Source organism: Podarcis melisellensis (assembly GCF_964234715.1).
Source record: "Podarcis melisellensis genome assembly, chromosome: W".
NCBI lineage: Eukaryota > Metazoa > Chordata > Lepidosauria > Squamata > Lacertidae > Podarcis > Podarcis melisellensis.
This window is the reverse complement of record NC_138535.1, coordinates 34,275,996-34,294,635: the sequence shown is the minus strand read 5'-3', so window position 1 is coordinate 34,294,635 and position 18,640 is coordinate 34,275,996. Positions and strand designations below refer to the sequence as shown.

At 48.9% G+C, this 18,640-nt stretch overlaps 1 pseudogene across 1 annotated transcript in view; it reads right to left on the bottom strand.

The window, feature by feature from the left end:
- The window catches only part of LOC309361247 (inositol polyphosphate 5-phosphatase OCRL-like), a 65,469-nt pseudogene extending 47,238 nt beyond the window's left edge, over positions 1-18,231 (bottom strand). The window contains exon 1 of the transcript in view: positions 18,187-18,231. The product of the transcript in view is annotated as an inositol polyphosphate 5-phosphatase OCRL-like (transcript). The remainder of the gene's footprint in view (positions 1-18,186) is intronic.
- Positions 18,232-18,640: the final 409 nt, after the last annotated feature.

Genomic DNA, 18,640 nt, shown 5'->3' with positions numbered 1-18,640 from the left:
AAGTTGGAGTTGCCTCCAGTCCACCCCGGATGTAAGAACAGTCCTTCTGGATTAGACCAATGGATGATCTAGTCCAGCACCTTGTTCCCCATAGTTGCCCAGCAGAGGCTCACAACAAGCCCATAAGCAGGACCTGAGTGCAATGGCCCTCTCCCACTCATATTCCCAAGCAGGGCCGGACCTCTGATGAGCCAGAGTGAGGCAGCTGCCCAGAATGGCTGGGGCAACCCAGTCCGATGGACAGCATAGAAATCTCAAGGTTGAATTTGTCTGATTTCCTTTCAGAGCCATTCAAGTTGGTACTTTTCAGCACCTAGGGGTGTAGTGGCATCTGGACCATGGACCTCTCAGCTGGTGACTTGTGGGAGTCAGTCTGCAGCTCACCACACCTCAGCCAGTGGGATGTATCACCAGAGATTACAGAACCCCAGCCGAGTCTTCAGAGATGTCCTGCTCTCAGCAGAACAGCTTCTTCCAGAGCAGTGGCGGAGCAGGGTGTCATCCTGCGGGGGGGGGGGGCATTCACTGGTGGCTTGGGAAGCTGGGAGTCATGGGTGGGCGCTCCCGGCTGGAGGAGGCAGGCAGGGGAGAGGACGGGAAGGAGGCAGGTGAGCAAAGAACGGAGGGGGGCAGGAAGGGGAGAGGAAGGAAGCGGGATCGGTGGGTGCGCCTTTCATTCTGCCTGGAAGACCAGCGCCTACAGCTGGACTACCATGTGGATTGAAAGGGTCACTTTGGGGGCAGCGCTGCAAATGCAGAAGGAATCTTGATCGTTTGGGATCTTCATAAGCTTTCTTCAGCCCGAACATCACAGCGACTGATGCCAAGTGACACCGGCACACTTAGGGATCCGCAGAGTTTGTGCATCATGCGTGACAGACCTCAGCAACTCAGCATTTTGGCTAATCAACTTTATTTACATATCAACATACACACGGAGCACTGCAACATGGCTCCCTCTCTCTCGAGCATCAGACAGCAAAGAGAAAAAGAACAAAGGACAATAGTCCCACTTCACGGAACACAGGAACACAAACATCCTGTCGCCGTCACTTCCCACTCTGTGGAGTCAAAACATAGACAACAATCCCATGACTGCAATCATGGAGCTGGAATTCTCACAGTTTCAAGCGCTACCACAGGTTCCGCAGAATATCTGTACTGCATGGTTTAGTGTGGCAGCACCTGCCCTTTGGAACTCCCCGCCTCTTGCAACAAAGCACGTGCCTTTGCTAGACGCTTTTCAGGCACCTGCTAAAAGCATTCTTGTTGAGGCAAGCATACCTAGAAGCTTAGGAAGTTGAAGTAATTTTCATCTCTTTTAATATTTTAGATTTTGTATGTTTTAAAGTAGGATTATTGATTTTTCTTAATTTTACTGCTGTGGTGGTTTTTTTGTTTTTTGTTTTGGTAAACCACTTTGCAGGCTTTTAAAAATAAATTTTATTAAATAAAGGAGCAATACATAGAACTAAGAATAGAAATATATAGGGAAATATATATCCCCCCCTTTTCTTTATTTTTCCTTCTCCACCTGCTGCTGCTCCTCCTCCTCCTCCTCGTGTTCCTCACCTGAAGGAAAAGCCAAAGAACCACCATTAAAATTGGTGCCTGGTATGTGCAACCATATGCTGTATTTTTATTCTTTTTGGCAAGAAAATGGGCACACAAGGAGGCAGCAAACCTTTGTGCCCTTCAGAGGCACATGCGCAGTCTGCTACTGGCCTCTGGTCTCCTGCGCATGGGGTGGGGGTGGGGGGGAGGCCACCCCTTCCACGCAGCGAAGGCGACCCTGGCATGGCTACCAGCTGCCCACAAAGGCGCACTGAACTGGGCTCCAGACTGTGGTGGGACTCCCCTAAGCCCCAGCCAACATGGCCAGCGCTCATCAGGGATGATGGGACTTGAAACCCAACATCATTGGGAGGGAGGGCCATGTGAAGACAGGATTCTCAAAAATACCTCTGGCTTGCGGCTCCTGGAGTGTTGCTGGCAACGCCTGGAGTTTCTCTTCAAGCTCCTGGAGCTTCACACGGAACACTTGAGCTTCCTTAAATACTGTTTCAGCTGCATGCCACACCCCAGCCAAAAGAGCTGTAATCACTGAGAAAAAGAAAGGAGCATCTGTGCATGCCATTCCGGTCAAGTTGCACCAAAGTGGGGCTTGTTCATCTGAGCTCCACAGGCTTTTTTTCTAATTGTTTGACTGGGGTTGTTTGTTGGTTTTTCTTTAATTTGGGCAAGGCCTTTTTATGTGCCCTTTCAGTCCCCAAGAGCCAGCACTGTAAATCAGTTTTAAGGGAGTCTTACAACCACAGCTGCCGCCACCCCCCAACATCATCAGTAGTTACACATACAGGCTTTTAAAACCTATTTAATATCTTTTTAAAAAAGTTAACCTTGTAATTCCTAAATCATTTTAAACACTTTGAAATACTTTCTAAAATTCTGCTTTTTAACATTTATGTAAATGGTGTAGTAAAGGAACCCAAATGGCCAGATATTTCCCTGTTTCAGTTTTATCCCATAATGTATCCATTTTGCTACATGCCAACGATACGGTGTTGTTAGCACAAACGCAAGTGGGTATGAGGCGATTGCTAAAGAACTTTGGGAGACTGTGTCGTAACAAAGATTTGAATACAAATTATTCCAAGACAAAAGCCGTAGTATTGGGGGCACAGCCCAGGAAGCAGAAATGGCTCCTAAATGGACAAGCCATTGAACAAGCCAGGCATTTCAACTACAGTGGTACCTCTGGTTGCGAAGGGCCTCCGTTCCGGAGCCCCGTTCGCATCATGAGCAGAACGCAACCCGCGTCTGCGCGTGTGTGGGTCGCGATTTGCCGCTTCTGCGCATGCGTGTGACGTCATTCTGAGCGTCTGCACATGCGCGAGCAGCGAAACCTGGAAGTAACCCGTTCCGTTACTTCCGGGTCGCCGCGGGACGCAACCTGAAAAGACGTAACCTGAGCCGAGCGGAAGAAGAGGTATGACTGTATTTGAGGATTTGCTTCTCTGATAGGAGTACTGGGTCTCATCAGATGACAGCCTCGGCCTTGAAGGCATCAAGATCTGCACAAGCAATTCTTAGCTTTACCAGAACTGAAGGCGGCAATGGGATTGCCCCTGCTCCGAGAAGATATACAGTGGTACCTCAGAAGTCAAACGGAATCCATGCCAGAAGTCCGTTTGACTTCCAAAACATTCGGAAACCAAGGCGCGGTTTCCGATTGGCTGCAGGAGCTTCCTGCACTCAATCCGAAGCCGCGGAAGCCCCGTCGGACATTTGGGCTCCAAAGAACATTCACAAACCGGAACACTCACTTCCGGGTTTGTGGCGTTCGGGAGCCAAAACATTCGAGACGCAAGGCGTTTGGGATCCAAGGTACGACTGTATTGGTAAGGATAGGAGGGGATCGGGAGAGACAGGGAAGCCCGGAGGGAACGCCCCAGCTAGCCCAGCTCCGACCCCAAGCCAATATCACCAGCGGCTGGAGCAAAAGAGCAGAGGAACCGCGCACCGGGGACCGGCTGGGGGCTAGAAGAACGCGGCGTGGACCCTGCCCTGCCAGTGCAGGGGGGCACAGCAAAACCCATGCTTTATTTTATTTAGTTTATTTTCAGTCCATTTCTTATCCGTATTTTAAAGCCCTATGAACCCAGGTAGGCGGCCTGAACCATTGGAGCCCATTTCCTGGAACGGCCGCCTCAGCCCCGATCTAGGGACCCGACACCAAGCCCTGGGGGTCCCACAGGAGAATTCAAACTGCCCCTTTTTCTTGTTCCCTTCTCTCTCTCTCTCCTCCTTCTTCTTTAGTTATACACACAACCCTCCCTTTTTTATTAATACATTATTACTCATTATTCATCCATTTCTATTCACTTCTTACTCATTTACTCATTTTCATTATTATTACTCATTTTTTCTTTTTTTTTAAAAAAAGTTTTTTTAAATTTCTCATTAATGAATTCTATATATACCGTATTTTTCGCTCTATAGGACGCACCGGACCATAGGAGGCGGAGAACAGGGGAAAAAAATTCTCCCCCTCTCTGCTAAGCATCCCTTCAGCGAAGTGGCAGGAGAAACGGAGCCCCTTCCATTTCTCCTCCCGCTTCGCTGAAGGGGCGCTGCACAGAGAGGGAAAACTGTGCAGCGCCTCTCCAGCAAAGCGTAGCCTCGAGAGCAAGAGGGATCGGTGTGCACAGACCCCTCTCACTCTCCAGGCTTCAGGCGGCAATCCGCAAGCCTTCGGAGCACAGAATTCCATTACCCTTTACATTTTTAACTTTGGACTCTTATCTGCAAACTCCCAACCCCACCTCCCCACCTTAACACTGGGAGGGCCATGTCCCCGGAATTTGTGAAGACAGGATTCTCAAAAATACCTCTTCCTTGCGGATCCTGGAGTATTGCTGGCAACGGCTGGAGTTTTTCTTCAAGCTCCTGGACCTTCATACGCAATGCTTGATCATCCTTAAGTACTGTTTCCGCCCCCGTCTTAGGGCTATTGGGCGCCTTCTTCAGTATTTCAACATCCTGGAGAGGACAGACACTTCCTGCTAGACATTTACTCCAGACATTTACAGAAGGCACAGAGGCACTGGTTGAAGAAGTTGGGAATGAGCAGGCAGTGCTATTGCTGAGAAGGAGCTCCACCCCAGGGTGCTAGAGAGCTCTTTCCCTAGCCTGCAGGTGCCAGAAGGGCAAGCGCTGATGTTGCAGTGGTGGTACTTCAGAGGCGTATGAGAAAAGGCTGCTCTGGATTCTGGGTATATAAATGGCCTTGCCTGAAGCTGTGGATTGTGCTCTGCATTAGCAGAGAGGCTCTACTTAGTTGCAAATGAAGCACATTTCAGTTATTATAGAAACCGGTGTTTCCATGCAGGCTTGTTCAGGAACTCTGTGAACTAGACAGCCACTGTTTTAAACTGGCCCTTTTTCTGGCAGGTTAAACGATTAAAGTTGACTTGATTCACTTCATCCGCCAACTACCCTTCTAAGCAACCAGAGCAATTACAAATAAAAGGCTCTCCAACCGTGCGCTATCCCTATCTGCAAGCGAGCTCTCCCACAAAGTGGGGGGGGGACAGGGGATCCCCTCTGCTGTGCTTTGCCTCAACGCCCCAAAGACAAGCCGTCCAGCTGGAGAAAAGGGGGGAGGGGTGTACGCCACAGGAACGGCCAAGAACGCTGTTTTTTGCTCAGCAATGAGGCGTTAAAGCAGACAGACCTTCCTCTGGGTCTCTTCTCTCTCGGGTCGGGCTCTCCCTCTCCTCAGCGGCGGTGGCTGCAGCAAGGTCGGGGCACCCCCCCCCCAGCCAGCGGATTGGCTGGCTGGAATGTCCCCGGATTTAATTAATGTCCCCGGATGTAGTTGGGACCTCCGATGCTGCTTGCTGCCATGGCGTCAGCCATGTTGCAGCGCAGGAAGTCCCCAGGCGTAAATCCGGGGACATTCCGGGGACACATTTCTGCCGGGGACAGATTGCTGAGTCCGGGGACTGTCCCTGGCAACCGGGGACGACTGGTAAGCCTCCTTCTGGCCTTACCTGAGCAGCAAGTGCAGCTTGCCCTGGATCCCCATGGATCCCTTCAGCTGCCATCAAGCTCCCAGGTGTGGATCTGTTGTCCTGACCTGATTTTTAAATAGAATTCCATTAGCCTTTACATTTTTAACTTTGGACTCTTATCTGCAAACCCGCAGCCCCACCTCCCCACCTTAACACTGGGAGGGCCATGTCCCCGGAATTTGTGAAGACAGGATTCTCAAAAATACCTCTGGCTTGCGGCTCCTGGAGTGTTGCTGGCAACGCCTGGAGTTTCTCTTCAAGCTCCTGGACCTTCATAGGCAATGCTTGAGTTTCCTGAAATACTGTTTCAGCTGCATGCCACACCTCAGCCAAAAGAGCTGCTATCACTTAGAAAGTTTAACAAGCTTTTTTTAATTTATCATTAAAGAATTCTCTCTCTATATAACTACTTTTCCATCCCCACTCCTCCCCTTTTCCTATTTACGTATTACAATGGGTTTTTTTTTCTTTTCCTTCTCTTTTCTGAACAAACAAACTATTTTCAGTAGGAATTTTTGTGTGTTTTTTTTTCTTTCTTCTTTTTCTCTCTATCTCTTTTCTCTGTTCCTTATCTTTTCTTTTCCATCTTGTCTTTTCTCTGACACTATAACTTGAACCACCACAGCGACTTTTGATTTTTAAATAGAATTCCATTAGCCTTTACATTTTTACCTTTGGACTCTTATCTGCAAACTCCCAACCCCACCTCCCCACCTTAACACTGGGAGGGCCATGTCCCCAGAATTTGTGAAGACAGGATTCTCAAAAATACCTCTTCCTTGCGGATCCTGGAGTATTTCTGTCAACAGCTGGATTTTTTCTTCAAGCTCCTGGACCTTCATAGGCAATGCTTCATCATGCTTAAGTACTGTTTCCGCCCCCGTCTTAGGGCTATTGGGCGCCTTCTTCGGTATTTCAACATCCTGGAGAGGACAGACACTTCCTGCTAGACATTTACTCCAGACATTTACAGAAGGCACAGAGGCACTGGTTGAAGAAGTTGGGAATGAGCAGACAGTGCTATTGCTGAAAAGGAGCTCCACCCCAGGGTGCTAAAGAGCTCTTTCCCTAGCCTGCAGGTGCCAGAAGGCCAAGCGCTGGTGTTGCAGTGGTGGTACTTCAGAGGCGTATGAGAAAAGGCTGCTCTGGATTCTGGGTATATAAATGGCCTTGCCTGAAGCTGTGGATTGTGCTCTGCATTAGGAGAAAAGCACATTTCAGTTATTATAGAAACTGGTGTTTCCATGCAGGCTTGTTCAGGAACTCTGTGAACTAGACAGCCGCTGTTTTAAACTGGCCCTTTTTCTGGCAGGTTAAACGATTAAAGTTGACTTGATTCACTTCATCCGCCAACTACCCTTCTAAGCAACCAGAGCAATTACAAATAAAAGGCACTCCAACCGTGCGCTATCCCTATCTGCAAGCAAGCTCTCCCACAAAGTGGGTGGGGGGGAGGGGGATCCCCTCTGCTGTGCTTTGCCTCAACGCCCCAAAGACAAGCCGTCCAGCTGGAGAAAAGGGGGGAGGGGTGTACGCCACAGGAACGGCCAAGAACGCTGATTTTTGCTCAGCAATGAGGCGTTAAAGCAGACAGACCTTCCTCTGGGTCTCTTCTCTCTCGGGTCGTGCTCTCCCTCTCCTCAGCAGCGGCGGCTGCAGCAAGGTCGGGGCACCCCCCCCCCAGGCCTTTACATTTTTAACTTTGGACTCTTCTCTGCAAACCCGCAGCCCCACCTCCCCACCTTAACACTGGGAGGGCCATGTCCCCGGAATTTGTGAAGACAGGATTCTCAAAAATACCTCTGGCTTGCGGCTCCTGGAGTGTTGCTGGCAACGCCTGGAGTTTCTCTTCAAGCTCTTGGAGATTCACACCGAATGCTTGAGTTTCCTGAAATACTGTTTCAGCTGCATGCCACACCTCAGCCAAAAGAGCTGCTATCACTTAAAAGTTTAAAAAGTTTTTTTTTAATTTCTCATTAAAAAATTCTATATATATATAACTACTTTTCCATCCCCACTCCCCCCTTTTCCTATTTACTTATTACATTGGTTTTTTTCTTTTCCTTCTCTTTTCTGAACAAACAAACAAACCATTTTCAGTAGCATTTTTTGTGTTTTCTTTTTCTTTCTTTCTTCTTTTCTCTCTATCTCTTTTCTCTGTTCCTTATCTTTTCTTTTCCATCTTGTCTTTTGTCTGACACTATAATTTGAACCACCACAGCGACTTTTGATTTTTAAATAGAATTCCATTAGCCTTTATATTTTAAACTTTTGACTTTTGACAAGGTCCCAGGTGTGGATCTGTTGTGATTTTACATCTCCATTCCAACACGAAACGAAAGCCCAGAGCCTGGCTTCATGCTCCCCCTCATCTGGAATATGGTCACTTCAAGCCCCCTCCCAGCCCAAGGATCTCCTTGTAGAGGACGGCTTGCAGGAAAAGAATAGAAGAGTAGCCATAGATTTTGTAGTCCAGCCTATTCACATAAGCAGACCAGTCCCCTGCAGCGCACACCCTCCTACTCAAAACCAAGTCAGCTCACCGCCATAAACTGGGCCTCTTTCTCCTGCTTCACTTCTGAGATATTTCAGGGCAGGCTGGATTAAAGTCGGCTCACATTCCTGGCAAGGCTGTTTTCGTCCACGGAGTTTGTCCTATGAGACACATGAGCCAAATAGCCAAGGAGACAGTTTTTTAGCTGCCTGTCATTCATACACTTTATACTGAAAGGATTTCAGGGGCAGATGCTCTTTTTCTGCATGGAGGGTGGGGGTTTCCAAAGGGGCACTATTCAGACCTGCATTCATGGCTTATGAGTCGTAGCCGTGTGACAACTGCACATCATGCTGATGTGTTGAAGGGCTGATGTTGCACTTCCAGGTAGAAGAGCTCATTGGCATTATTTTAGGCTCTGTGTCAATTGACTTTGTAACATGATGGGGGGGGGGGAGTTCTTATTTTTTGAGTATTTACCTGCAACCTATTATGTGGGAATCTCAAGGTACTTTACAACTAGGTCCGAAAATAGGCAAACATTGAAATGCAGGCCTACAGTAAAAAAATATCCTTCAAAGCCCATATTGGCTGGCAGCAGCATCCCCCCAAGTCCATGATGGATAAACATTTTCCCCCCATGGAGCAGAATTGCACCCATGTTGGCAAAGGCCTCCTTTCTAGAAGGGGGAGCAGAGGCTGCCCCCACCCACTGCTCTCTTCTCCCAGGCATCTGAAGAGACAAACGGCTCCCCTTCTCTACCTGTGTGCCACAAGCCTGAATTGCAAGACAGTTCCCACTTTGGGGCAACAGGGAACAAACATGCAGAGGATGAGTTCTGAGGCTCCCCCAACAAAGCCATTTCCCTGGGCCCACCTGCCAGCCTGCTGCTGGCTGGCTGCCCACCCACAGGAAAGTGGCACGATCCTCCCCACCAACAGGACATAACAAGAAGATGGGGACGATAACATAGGACTTCCTAACTTGTGAGTTCTGATGAGCCGCTGCTGCTTCCCCAGTTTAAAGGATGGCGGCTCAGGTGAGCCATTAAGCTAGAAGGAGGAAAAGGACCGACCCCGGGATGGGCTGTCTGCCTTCCTTTTGCCTTCCACCTCACGACATCCTTCCCCAGCCTGGTGCACTCCAGGTGTTCTGGGGCTCCATCTCTCACCAGGCCCAGGCGGTATGGCCAGGGGTCAGGGATGGGGGCAGTTGTCCAAAGCAGCTGGAGAGACTCAAGGAGGGCATTACAGCCTCAAAGCCCTTTCCCTACCTCTCAATCTGGACTTACCTGGCCTTGCCCCTGGCCGCCTTTAGCCAGATCAGCTGTGCTCGGAGCTGGGACAGACCCCTCTGGAGACTTAGAGGCAGAGGAAACAGCCTGGGTCCCCTGGAGAGCACTCTCAAAGGAGATGCCCGCAAAGCAGATCACACTTTTCCTACTCCCAGACTGCAGGCTAGAGAACGTCGCTGCACGCTGGTGACCCATTCCCTGGGTGGTGCACTGGGAAGAAGAAACCTCACCCAGAGATGGGAGGGAAGCACTTTGGCCAGTGCCATGGGGCCTTTCTTCGGCAAGCTGCTCGGGGACCTGCAATGGAGCACTGCCCAAGGAGGAGGAAATGTGGGAGGCCTGCTGGGAAGGCTGCTGGGACCCCGACTCTTCTTGGCTAAGGGAAGCAGCTCTTCCAGTGGTATCTCTGGGAACAGAGGGCATCGAAGTGAGCTGGCAATGAGAAGGCTCAGCCAGGTGGGAGCCGGAGGTCTCTGGGGTCGCACCCAGGGATTCGTTGGGCGAACTTTTCCTCTCCATTCTGTGGACACGAAGGCAAGTCTTCTGACCAGTGTACCAGCTGGTTTCAAAGGCTAATTTTTATGAAAGCTTGAAAAACAAAGAAAACACAATATACAGAAATCAGTGTCAGATATCAAGCATTTTGAAAACATAAAAATGAAAAGAAACAGAAGACGAAAAGCTTTCTTCTTTGTTGCAAAGTAATTCCCAAGAATAAGCCCAGAGTAGGTAGGCCTTTTTACTCCTGGGGAAATCACCGGCAATTTCATGCCAAATGCAGCAGGGGGAAGGGGCACAGGAGCTGCTATGAAACAGGCGATCCTCAAATCACAGCTGTTTGATGCAGGGATGGAATCAATCCTTTTGCTTCAGTAAAAACCTCAAGGGTCGTAGGTTGTGGTTAAGCGAACTGGATGGTGTTACAAAGGGTCTCAAAATGAAACACCGCTTTTCAATTTGAAAACTGTTGAATGATCTTTACCTATCCTGGGAACAGTACATGAAGAACTACATGAAGATGATGTACAGATGGTATACAACACCAGTGCAGTTAGGGAAAATGTACAAAACTAGTTCAAATATATGTTGAAAGTGTAAGGAAAAGGAGGGAACATTTTATCATATGTGGTGGGAGTGTAAGGTAATTAAAACATTTTGGGAAATGATATACAATGAATTGAAGATAATGTCCCATTTATCATTTGTTTAAAAACCCGAGGCATTTTTGTTGGGGATTGTAGGGAAAGGTCTGCCAAAAAAGTTGAAAAACATCTTCATGTATGCGACAATGGCCGCGAGAGTTCTGGTTGCGCAAGGATGGAAGACTGAAGAAACCCCAACTAAAGAATCATGGCAAGAAAAGTTGATGGACTATGCAGAAGTGGCAAAATTGACATATAAGCTACAGGACAAGGAGAACTATGACTTTAAGGATGAATGGGAACCTTTCAAAAAGTCTCTGAAGACGCAACAAAGTGAATTGGACTCCTTGCTAGGTTTTGAATAAGCATCCACAATTTTTTTATATGTTTTTGGATAATATGTCTTGTTATAACTTTGAATATATTTTATTTTATTTTAATATCCTGGGAACAGTACACCGCAGTGGTGGGCAGTTCCACAGACCCTCCTCCTCTGCTCAAAATGCATACAGACCCATCTTTGCGCAGGGAAGATCCAGACAAAAGGAGTCTGTTTTCAAAGTACCCGCGGAGGGCTTTAGACGGCTCCATCCTCTTGCCTCCCCCCCCCCCCCCCCGATCACTGTTTCACTCCGGAAGGCGTCTCAGACCTGGGTGGAGCAGCCACAAATGACAGGCAAAGAGACAAGGTCCTGCCCAGATTCAGGCTTCCTCATGATCGTGTGGAATCTGTACAGGTTTCTGTTGGCGCTTCCACTAGTGATTTATCTGTACAGGATCGGACTTCATTTCAGCCAACCACATCCTTCCTCTTCCCCCGACAGCATACTAGAGTTCATATGGATTTCAAAGCATGCTTTGAGAACTTGTATGCTTAGCTTTAAACTCCACAAAATTAGCCTATGGCTAGGATGCTATTTATCAAGGTCTGTGTCCATTAAGATATGGTCAGATACAAGTATGCTTTCCCCCTTGTTATACAATTATTATTTTTAAAATTGCATTCAACCATTTACTATTTAAACAGCTTATACACCACTTGACTATAATCATCTCTGAAGTGACACACGAGAAATACATTGCAGAAAAAGTTAACATGGATGACATCAGACTTCCGTTAAAAAGACCTGCTGGAATAAAAAAAGGCTTCGGTAGGTGCTGGGTGCTCTGCCTGATGCTCTCAACTGACAAGATGTAGGTGTGGTTGAATCAAATGGGAACAGTGACCACAGTGCTATCAAATTCAACATACACAGTATGGAAGTGGACAATTGCTAAGGAAATCCAGAACAGTCACATTTGACGTCAAAAGAGGAGACTTCCTCAAAATGAGGGATTGGGTAGAAAGGCAGTTGAAGGGGGAAAGTCAAGGATGGTGAGCCCTTCTGTGCTCCAGAGGGCCTGGGTGGCCTCATTCCCCTCTTGTTCTGAGCACTGCAGAGGGAGGCAAACATGTCCTTCCTGGGGGCTGGTCCCTCCCCGCCCTGTTCCTGGAGGGCAGCAGGAGGAGGGGGCTGCTGCAGCTGCCTCCTTTGGGGGCATGGCTCACCTTGCCTGCTCCTGCCCTCCTCCAACACACACAACCTTACCTGCCTCAGCCATCCATGGGGGCTTGAGAGTGTGTGAGCAGACTTTCTCATGGGAGGAGGCAGGCCTTGCAGAGGAGGAATGCTGGGGGCAGGCATTCAAACTCAGCCCTGAAGCTCACTGGGTGACCCTGGGCCAGGCACTCACGCTCAGCCTAACCTACCTCAAAGGGTTGTTGTGAGGATAAAATGGGGGGGGGGGGAGAGAGAACTCTGCACACCAACTGGACCTCCTTGCAGGAAATGGGGGCTATAAATGTAATTGTGTTATTTGTACCCCACCCACCTCACTGGGTTTCCCCAGCCTCTCTGGGCGGCTTCCAACACATATTAAAACAACAAACATTCAAAGCCTCCCTATAAAGGGCTGCCTTCCAGAGGTTTGATAGTTGCTCATCTCCTTGTCACCTGTAGGGAGGGCGTTCCACAGAGAGGCTGCCACCACCGAGAAGGCCCTCCCTCTGCCTGGTTCCCTGCAACCTCGCTTCTCGCGGGGAGGGAACCACCAGAAGACCCTGGGAGGAGGACCTCCGGGCTGAAGGATGGGGGTGGAGATGCTCCTTCGGGTATACTGCGCTGAGCTTCCTGACCTAACATTTGCCTCGCTTAACATAATTAATTAGGAAGTGAAGTTTTCCTCTTTCATTCAAGCAATACAGGAAGTAAGAACATGCAAACAGGAATACTACTTCTAGAATTCCCAACTCCTGACATAAAACAGCACAAAGGTTGCCTTTTCTTGACCATCAATCACCTGCGCAAAGTCCCTACACCCCCCCCCCTATTGTGCTTCAATACAGCCCCATCGGTCAGGCCGGACACTGAGGTCCAGCGCTGAGGGCCTTCTGGTGGTTCCCTCATTGCGAGAAGCGAAGTTACAGGGAACCAGGCAGAGGGCTTCTCGGTAGTGGCGCCCGCCCTGTGGAACGCCCTCCCACCAGATGCCAAAGAAATAAACAAGTATATGACATTTAGAAGACACCTGAAGGCTGCCCTGTTTAGGGAAGCTTTTAATGACTGATGTTTTAATGTATTTTTAATCTTTTGCTGGAAGCCGCCCAGAGTGGCTAGGGAAACCCAGCCAGATGGGCCAGGTAGAAATAATTTAAAAATATAATTATTAAATTATTATACGCGTTAGAAACAGAATTTGAAGGGGCAGTCTTTTCTGGCAGTGCCAAATGAAGCTGCAGACCCATTTCTAAGTCCTAAAATCCACATTTTCTCTGAATACCTGAAAAACCCAGTGGTGCAGGACCTCCTAGCATGCCATCTGCTGGGGAACATTTCCTAGCACTTGGCTGGGAGCTGCTGCAGCGCTATAGTCAGGAAAGGCTTTCTGTATATCGGTAAGTCCCAACAGTTGAATAGGAACCTTCAAAAACAATGTATGTATTTGTATCTCATATGTTTTAAGCTATTTCACATGTCCACCAAGCACGAGAAAATGTCCTTTCATCTTCTTGACATTTCCAACAAATATTTGGTATGTTTTCATGTATTCTAAATAACTTCTTGGGAGTTAGATACCAACAATACTTAAATATATATATATTTAAAAGTCTATTTCAAGACATAACTCAATTATTATTTTAACTCTTTAGTCCACATATGTTACCACTATTCCAACTGTACAATATAACCAAAAAAGAGAAACTCTTGCCCCTTTAATCATGCACTTTTTAATCTGTTCCTCTTCCATTTAGGATTTCAACAAAAGTTTGTACATTTTTGATATCACATGATGTGCACAATTGTATCTCAAAACCCGTCTTCCACTCTTCCATACCCCAGGTCTTCATTTCCAACTAGACTCTCTCAATCAATCAATCAATCAATCATTTATTTGTATGTTGCCTTTCCAAATTTCAAACCATGTGCAAGGCAGCTTACAAAAAAAATAAAACTTTACATAACTGCAAACATAACAAAACTAGTCGTAAACAATGAAGAAAATATCAAAAAGTACACAACGAAATTGAAAAAAATTCCACATAAATAATAAAGATTCCACGTAAATCATATAATCCAAGCTAAAGAGGAAAAAAAAAAACATCACCAACAGCAAACCCCCCCCCCCCGGAAAAAGAACCCGTAAACAACACCCCAACCCTCTTTTATTAAGTGTAAAAGAGAAACCCCTTGTTTTAATTTTACAATCTCCCCGTTTTCACTTTAAGAACTCTCAGTAGATTAACCATTTCTCTTTATCCGTCACCCTTTTGTCTATAAAAAGGGTCTTCTGGTGAAACAGAGTCTTTGCGTATAAACTAACTTTATATCTATTTTCAGATTCTTAATACGCCACACACGTCTAATACAGTGGTTCTCAAGATGCGCATTTACTCTGACTTGATCTACCACAAATATCCAAGCCATCTAACCCTGAAATCCTAACCTTCTAATTCCAAGTCTCTTCTTTCTCAATATCCCCATTCCGTTAACCGCACCAGGCAACAAGCTGTAAAATGCAAGTTTAAAACGCAGGCTTTCCTTTGCATCTCGCAGAACTTTATATGTAATTCGTGGTTTTTTTCACCTGTCCTCCAAACTTCGGTCTTTTTGCCATCCTTTAAATGGGAAATCAGTAGTCGAGCCTTACTTTTTGGTAAAACGTTCGTCTGGATCCCGGAAGTCCTACCTGAGAAGAACAATGGGAGTGTCCGCTTCTCCTTCTGCAAGCAGCGCCACCCGAATTCCCACCTGGGATGAGCCGCTAAAGTGAGCCGCAGGAGAAAGACTGGGGCGGGCGGCAAGTGGGAGGGGGAAGTCGGGCGCCTCTGTCCCGTCAGAAAAGTGCTGCTCCTCCCCGGAGGCAGCCTGCTTGCAGAGAAGGGGGCCGGGCTGCCTCAAAGCCCATCAAGGCCACGGGCTGCTAGCATGACTCATCCCGGCTTTATCATCTGAGGGGAAAGGATGCGTGGTCTTAAATGCTTGGCAACTTGGCTTAGCAACCTTGGGTCAGCTTAGCCTCCCTCACAGAGGGTTGTTTTGAAGATACACTCAGGAAAACACCCGAGGCATGAAGAAGAAGAACGAGGAGAGTCTGGAAAGGGGGGTGGGGAGCGCTCCCCCCCCCAGCCGCTCCAGGACGGGAAGTGCGTCCCGGGGGAAGCGGGATTCAGGCGGAGGAGGACGTCGGGTTGGGTGGGGGTTGCCAGGAGCAGCACGATGTCCCTCCAACCCCCTCTTCCACTCTCCAGGCAGGCGCCCAACGTGGCCAGCTGGCAAGGGCTCTTTCTTACTCCAGCCTTGGCGTGCAGATCCCGGGTTCAGCCCCAGATCTCTGGAGCGGAAAGGCTCTTGGGCGTGAATATGAAAGGCAGCATCTGTCAGAATAGGGCATACTGAGCCAGTACAGATGAACGTGACTATTGGTTCGCTTCCTCTGCTATCTGCCTTTTCGGGCACAGAGAGAGGCAGGGGAGAGACCCCTTTCCTCCATGTCCCCACCCCAACTCTTAGGACCAGAAGCAAGAGACAGCTTTGCTGAGCACGTGCCCCTTCCCAGGAAGATGCAACTCTGTACTACTGTTCCCTGAATTGCTCGCAAAGCAGCCATACTCCAGGCTCTTATTGTCACAGCCCTGCAGGATCAGACCAAGGCCCATCTAGTCCAGCTCTCAGCAGCCCAGCAGATGTCCAAGGGAAGCCCCAAGCAGACTCCAAATGCAGCCCCACTCTCCCCACTGGGGACACCCGCAACGGGTAGGCAGAGGTAGACTGCCTCTGCGGCTGGAGGTGCAACATGGTCTAACCCTTTCCCACATCATGCCTACTTCTATGATGCCCCCCCCCTCGCAAAGCCCCATAGCCTCCTACATTGTAAGCCTTCCTTACAGGGGAATCATCAGAACCACCTGTGCTGCAGAGCTTCTGGCTGAAAGGCGACTCATGGAGATTTGCAATGACTGCTGCAATGCACCCCTAATGATTCAGATTGTATTAGAGTTATTAAAAGCTTATTATATCAACAAATGCAATATTTCTGGTCTCCCTTGCTTTCCTGGTGACCTTCAGCTTAAAGACAAACTGCTCTGGAGTGAGAAAAACCCATTACACTCAAAAAGCCCAGCTGGAGGGACCTGGAAGTGTGCGGGGAAGAGCAGTTTTGTAGTGGGTTTGTTGCACAGGAGCACCAAGTTCACTAACTGGCTGATTCAGAGTGAATCCCATTCAAAAAGAGTGCAATGGTGTGTGTTTCAGCCAGCCATCCGGCTGCTGCAAATAATAATAATAATAATAATAATAATAATAATAATAATAATAATAATAATAATAAATTTTATTTATAACCCGCTGGGCTCAGGGCGGCTAACAACAATAAAACAGTACAAAAGTACAGCATAAACAACACTCTAAAATCATTCATTATAAAATTAATTAAATTCAAGCCACTGGCCACCATTGGACCAGAGCTCCGCGAGGTTGCCAAGCGAGGGAGTCAGGCTGCGCCCTGGCCAAGGGCCTGGCGGAACAGCTCTGTTTTGCAGGCCCTGCGGAAAGATGTCAAGTCCCGCAGGGCCCTAGTCTCTTGTGACAGAGTGTTCCACCAGGTCGGAGCCACAGCCGAAAAAGCCCTGGCTCTAGTTGAGGCCAGCCTAACTTCTCTGTGGCCTGGGACCTTCAAGATGTTTTTATTTGAAGACCATAAGTTTCTCTGTGGGGCATACCAGGAGAGGCGGTCCCGTAGGTACGAGGGTCCTAGGCCGTATAGGGCTTTAAAGGTTAAAACCAGCACCTTAAACCTGATCCTGTACTCCACCGGGAGCCAGTGCAGCTCGTATAGCACTGGGTGAATGTGATCTCGCAGCGAAGACCCCGTAAGGAGTCTCGCCGCAGCATTCTGCACCCGCTGGAGTTTCTGGGTCAGTCTCAAGGGCAGCCCCACGCAGAGCGAGTTACAATAATCCAGTCTGGAGGTGACCGTCGCGTGGATCACAGTGGCTAGGTCAGGGCGAGAGAGGTAAGGAGCCAACTGCTTAGCTTGGCGGAGATGGAAAAATGCTGCCTTTGTTATAGCTGCAATCTGCACCTCCATGGAAAGGGAGGTGTCGAAGATTACACCCAAACTCTTAACGGACGGTGCTGGCACTAATTGCGCCCCCGCAAGAGATGGGAGTTGCCCCCCCCCCAATCCCATATCGTCCCGTCCCAGCCACAGGACCTCTGTCTTCGAAGGATTTAGCTTCAACCGGCTCCCACGTAACCATCCAGCCACAGCTTCCAAACATCTGGTCAGTGTGTCTGGGGCCGAATCAGGATGGCCATCCATCAACAGATAGAGTTGGGTGTCATCGGCATACTGATGGCAACCCAGCCCAAAACTCCAGACAAGCTGGGCGAGGGGGCGCATAAAGATGTTGAAAAGCATCAGGGAGAGTATCGCACCCTGAGGTACTCCACACACCAAGGAGTGGCGCGATGACAATTCCCCCCCAAGCGCCACCCTCTGTCCCGACCAGAGAGAAACGAGCGCAGCCATTGAAGGACTGTGCCCTGGATCCCCATGTTGGCAAGGCGGTGGTCCAGAAGTTCGTGATCGACCATGACGAAAGCTGCTGACAGATCTAGAAGAATCAGCAGCCCCGACCCGCCTCGATCCAGCTGTCTACGAAGATCATCTGTTAGGGCAACCAGAGCCGTCTCGGTCCCATGACCAGCGCGGAAGCCGGACTGGAATGGATCCAAAGCCGAACTATTCCCTGGGTGCGACCACACTGTCCTGTCTGTGTGTTTGGAAGGGAATGAGAGCTATGCTCCCCCCAGAGACACGCCACTCCTTCTTCCTTAGCTGTGCTGCTCAACAGTTGAGGCAACCTTCACAGTTCTGGGATGCCGAGGAAGCGAACCAACAGTCACGTTCATCTGTACTGGCTCAGTATGCCCTATTCTGACAGATGCTGCCTTTCATATTCACGCCCAAGAGCCTTTCCGCTCCAGAGATCTGGGGCTGAACCCGGGATCTGCACGCCAAGGCTGGAGTAAGAAAGAGCCCTTGCCAGCTGGCCACTTTGGGCGCCTGCCTGGAGAGTGGAAGCCGGGGGTTGGAGGGACATTGTGCTGCTCCTGGCAATCCCCACCCAACCCGACGTCCTCCTCCGCCTGATTCCCGCTTTCCTCGGACGCAGTTCCCATCCTGGAGCGGCTGCGGTGGGAGGCTAAGCTGGCCCAAGGACTGGCCCAAGGTAGCTCAGCCAAGTTGCCAAGGCCAGCATTTAAGACCGTGCATTCTTTCCCCTCAGATGAGAAAGCCGGGATGAGTCATGCTAGCAGCCTGTGGCCTTGATGGGCTTTGTGGTGTTACAGGAAAAATCCGAGGGCTCTCTTGGACAAAACAAAGACACCAACCAGGATAACTTGGAGCAAAACAGCAGCCTGTAGGCTTGGCCTTTATTGAACTGTTGCAACAGGGTATTCCCCTCACTTGCAGGAGAGAGGAAAGACCCAGAAGAATAGTGTGCAAGGTCTTATAAAAACTTTTGAAATTCCCCTCCTCTAGATCAAGCCCACCCCCAGAAACATCATGCATACATTACAGAAAGGA